Source organism: Lissotriton helveticus, chromosome 4_1 (assembly GCF_964261635.1).
Source record: "Lissotriton helveticus chromosome 4_1, aLisHel1.1, whole genome shotgun sequence".
NCBI classification, from domain to species: domain Eukaryota; kingdom Metazoa; phylum Chordata; class Amphibia; order Caudata; family Salamandridae; genus Lissotriton; species Lissotriton helveticus.
The window spans coordinates 1,455,573,472-1,455,578,771 of NC_136063.1; the positions used below are offsets into that span (position 1 = coordinate 1,455,573,472).

General features: G+C 44.2%; 1 non-coding gene across 1 annotated transcript; it reads left to right on the forward strand.

The window, feature by feature from the left end:
• The first annotated feature begins 3,069 nt into the window (after nt 1-3,069).
• On the forward strand, nt 3,070-3,143 carry TRNAI-AAU (transfer RNA isoleucine (anticodon AAU)). The gene has a single exon. It is a non-coding gene; the product is annotated as a tRNA-Ile (tRNA).
• The last annotated feature ends 2,157 nt before the right edge of the window (nt 3,144-5,300 follow it).

Consider the following 5,300-nt stretch of genomic DNA (forward strand, 5'->3'; position numbering starts at 1 on the left):
GCACAAGCAGACAGAAATGGCTTCCATTTTAAAAGTGACATTTCTGCAATGGTGAAAATAAAGGCGCGTACACCATTACACAGCATTTATTATTTTCCACTCATACCACACATGGCATATACATTTCCTACCATGGGGGAGATGTCCCCTAAAGGGGGGGTCCTAATATACCTATGTAAGGCATAAAGCACACACACTTTGCACTGCTAACCAGCGCCACAGTGCCCAACATCCTGAACCCACCAATTCCATCACAGCGAAAGAACTAGTGGAAAGGCAAAAAGTTTCAGGATGACCCTGCAAGCAGGGCCAAGTCCAACAAAATGTTTTCATTTTCTTGTGTTATAGTTTAATGTATGTACCTTTTTAGGTTTCGCCTTCACAGGTCTTGCACTGTGCTTGTGAAATCTATTGTTTTTAATATCTCTTAAAAGGGACTTATATCCTGTGTTCAGTTTTTATTGGTCCATGTGTTTGCCAGTTTGATTTCCACAGTTCCTATTGGCTGTAGCCTGTTCTTGCTTTTCTGTGTCTCTCTTATCAGTTTCCTGTGGCCTAACTACTCATCCCCATCCACGTTTGTGTTTCAAACTTTTTTTGTTAATGCTCCATATCGTTTACTTTCCCTGCCTGTGTGCATTTAGGATTCTGTCAAATATTGATTTGGCTGAGGAACCCTCTCAAATATGTTTATTTTAATGCATTCAGACAACCTGTCTCCCCCTGCACCCACCCAAACACACAGGAGGTCTGCCTGCGTGCATTTACAGCTTGCTTCATGTGCTTTTTTTTAACAATTTCTTATTGGGATGCTCAATTATTAGCTTTTGTAAATGCTTCGTGCATGCTTTTTTCCTACTATGTATGGCTCCGATTTTTTATTTTGGGGAATGAACCATAACATTTGATTTCCCAGGCTTCATGCATTTAGCATTCTACATACCGTTTACTCTCACGGGCTGCGTGCATTTAGGATTCTGAAATTTTTTTGGGTTGTTGAATCCTCCCAAGTACAGTGATCTTATTTCACACTGACAACACGTCTCCCCCCCACACCCTGCCACATACACACAGGAGGAATGGCTGCGTGCATTCATAGCTAGGATCATGTGCTGTTTACAATATTTCTGTCTCCGGTGCACAAATATTTGCTTTTTGTTAACGCCTTAAGTGTTTTTTGTTCACTATTTATGGCTCTGATACACAATTATTTTAATTTTGCTAAATTATCCTCAAGGATATTTGGGATGAATCAGCCAGGATGTCTTCACGTAGAGCAGTTTTAGTGAGAGAGCTGCGCTGCTCTGGTTCATTTGTTCACAAGAATGCCTAAGCAGGGTACACCCCTGATTAGTAGCTAGAATAGCCATGCTCGAGTCATCTGCCACGGCAGCAGTATACAATAACACAAGTGAAGAATTTGGATGTCACTTTTTAGGTTTCGACCTGGGGAGGGCACGAAGTGCCCCTCCCAGATCGAAAACTTTTGTCAAGAGTATGGATGTCGGCACCGCCTCTGTCTCTCATTGGCTAGCTCCATAAATGGAGGCTAGCCATTGGGAGACAGAGGCTGTCAATCGCGCTTTCTCGAGAAAACGCAATTCGGGGGCGTTTCTCGGACTTTTTTTAAGCCCCGCTCCTTTGTCCCGGGCCGCGCTGTCATTGGCTGCCGGCCCGGGACACCCCCGTGATGTCATTCCCCGGGCCGCGCTGTGATTGGCTGGCCGGCCCGGGACCTGACTTCTTTTTTAGGTCTGGTTACACCCCCCTCTCACCGAGGTCCCAGTCCATTTCTTCTGTAATGTACAGTTTGTTGCCTCTTGTATTTTGTTTGCTCTCAATTGTCACTTTTGCCTAATGTAACTTAACGTATTCTAGTTGCTTGTTTAAAATTACTGGCTCCCCATGTCTGGCGTCGACTAGAGAACAGGGCGTGGCCGCCATTTTGTTAATTATCATTATTGTGTAGAAAGACGGCGGTGGGGCTGCTTGTACGTGGCATGTTCTTTCAAGCACAAATATTTACTGTGATGCTTAAACAATATAAAACATTATTTTTTAGAAAAAATGTTACTCATACTATCTGTTCATCTTCTATGAAACAGTATCTACAAAAATAATAGGCCATTAAAGATGTCCAATGTATAGTTTGTATAGCAACCCGCGAACTTGCAATGTTATCAAACGATAACTGCACCATTCAAACATGGCCGATCTTTTTGAGCAGGAATCACGCTCTGCATTTGATGAATTACCGGGTCGCTCTCCGGAGCCGGCCAGGCAGAGATTTCATCATGCAGCCCGGAGCCCCGCCTTTCCCGGGCCATGCTGCTGCTTAGAACCCTGCTCTGCCGCACTCTGCTCCCCGGCCAGCGCAGCCCCATGCTCCAGCGGTCCACCCGGGGTCTGGCCGCAGCACCCCGCCGTCTGCAGGAGAGAGCACCGCAGAGGAAGCAGCAGAAGCTAGAGCCAGAACTGCCTAGGAAAGCCATGGAAGAAGTATTGGCGCCCCTGAGGCTGGCTGTCAAGGAGCAGGTACAGTCCGGAAGAAAGAGGGTCGCCTAGAGATGGGGGTTATGAGCATCTATATTTTATTTATTCTGGGGTGGGGGCACAGCTGTGTCATGAATGCTTATCCATTATAAGGTGGCAGCTATACATAGCTTATCAATTCATCCTCGTCAGAAGGGTGTCACTAAACAATAATAATAAACGAGAAAATAGAAAAGGTGTGTCCCCCGCTTTTCAATCATCTTCACTATCCTGACAAGGAAACGGACTTATTACACTTTCATAAGCTTGCCCTCTGTGCAAAGTACGTGGGAGGGGGCGGGGAGCTGTGGAGTGATGCTGGTCTTCGGTCTATCTTTACCTGGACTTGCTAATCGTGTCAGTGTTATTAATGAAGCGCCTTCAGTACCATTCGTGATTTATGTACGTGCTCTTTCCTTGTATGTGCAAATGAGTCAACCCAGAACTGTCGGAGCGCCTCAATGTGTTGATTCTGCACCTATGATAACCTACCCAGTTCTATCTAATGAAAACATTCCTTTGCACTGTTACCTTCAGGGCCGGTTAGCTCAGTTGGTTAGAGCGTGGTGCTAATAACGCCAAGGTCGCGGGTTCGATCCCCGTACTGGCCACTGTAAGTTTTTTTTTTTTCTCGAAAGACAAATGTCATGCATTAAAGTACAAGGTTGTTTATTAATGTAATTTACTGGTCTGATATTTGTACCAGGGTGGGGTTTGATAGTGCCATGTAACCCCCCTTCGCGATACCTGCCTCCTCCATGTTTTCAAGGGTCTCTGAAACTTCACTTTATGAAGCACTGTTTGAACCGGGTACGCCTCTGAAGAGCACACTTCCTCTCTGAGAGGTGCGGTTTCTCGGGTTCTCGGTGGGAATTCCAGAAGTCAAGAGAGATGGAGGGAAGAGCACATGGGTTATGTAGGCATCATTAAATCATATTGCATAATATATTGGTGCCCTTTATAATCGTTGCAGTCTCGTATTGTGTGGTTTACTGCATGTTTTGAGTACTTCGTCAACCAATGGTATGGTGTTCATACTTGAAAACATTACAAAATAAAAACAAATAATTACTTGTAGTGATATGCGTTTTTTATTACCTATTTTTTTAATGTTCCTATTCATATGGCAAGTTTTATTCACCTTCAATAATAATGCCGAGACCATTGCATTTTAAATGCTTGTCTAAAGATGAATGGGCATCATATAGGCAGAGGGTACATGTTTAGGCACTTCCGTTTAAAACCGTCTCGTCCCGTGAGCAAATGTCAAGCTCTTTTATAAATGTATGTTTAAATCAAAAGTCACTTTTTAGCAGGTAAACGCTGGTGTCGAAACGGTACAGTGGGCGTACACCAAGGGCCTTATAAGGCTGAGCCGAGCACCTGTTTTGTTTTTGCGTGTGAGGTGTCTAACAGTCGAAACATGAATATGAACTTTAGACATAACCCGTCGGGATAGGAGCGAGGCAAATCTTGTTCCCGGTTTCCAACTTGTTCTGTTTAAAATTCTTGCATTAACTCGGGGAAATTTCCGAGCTACTATGGTACAGCTTTAGACACCTGGGATAAAAAAAACAGGTTCTCAGCCCACTCCCAAAAATGTGAGAGCATGTACGCCTGCTTGCATGATGATTCCCCAGGGCTGTAATCTATCATTAGTGCAGCAGGTGCAGTGGCACCGGGACACAAGGTTGTGAGGTGCCGTTGTCATCAATATTATGGATATTAGTGCCAAACTGCGGCCAAAGGGGCCCGTTTTCTAGGGTGACCACCTTCCTTACTCCAGGTCATTACAGACATTTTCCACTCCTGAAGTTTGTATGATACCCTAATGCATTCAGGGTGATAACGTTGTGTTTCCTGCATATAACGAATTAAATGGCAAGCCTGAAAGGAAATATTTGTAGGTAAAACGTTCAGTGCTAGAGATAGTATCCACAATAACCTAGAGAGAGTGTATCACCTTGCCATCCTACTTGCTTTCATTAGCTCAGTAACAGACATCTCAATTTTCCCATATCCGTGCGTGATTAGCTTATCCCAACCAGGCTGTTGCTTTGCATTCTGGAGTTTGTAGTCCTGATTCCAGAAAGGGCTAAAAAAAATCCTGCAAGTCCCAGAATGCAAAGCAGAAAATCGGACTGGGTGCAGTAGTTTCACATGAACCAGGGGAATTTGAGAGCCCTGCATACCGGTACACATCACCCACACCTTTCCAACCAAACCCAATTAAGTTTTGTATACATTTCAGACACTTCTCGTACCTTCTAACGCCATTCCACATTTAGAGGCATCTTCTCATGATGCAGGAGAAGCACTCCTAGTCTGGACATCATATCTGACCCAAAACAAATCCCATATGGAGCATACCACCATTGCCCTCAAACAAACAGGTTCCATGCTTAAATGTTGCATGCTGCTATTTGTAATCCAGCTCAACTCATGATAAAATCAGCACTACAAATCTCAGAATTCATAGAAAAATTGAGGACTGACTGAGCTAAGCACATTTGGAACTGGGACACTCGAGAGCTGTGCGCACAGCATCTTTGCTACGCCACTGTATCATCACATATTGCAATTCTTAAGACCACTTCTTGAAAGCACACTGACACTGAACAGTGAGCAGTGCAATGAGTTCATTTGCATTTGCTGAATGGTCTAAAATAAATGTACATATATCGTAAACCATACGGAAGATAAAAAGGGCGGGATGGGGATGGGGGTGAGGGTGGAGACTGAGATTTCCACATAGCACAATAAAGCGC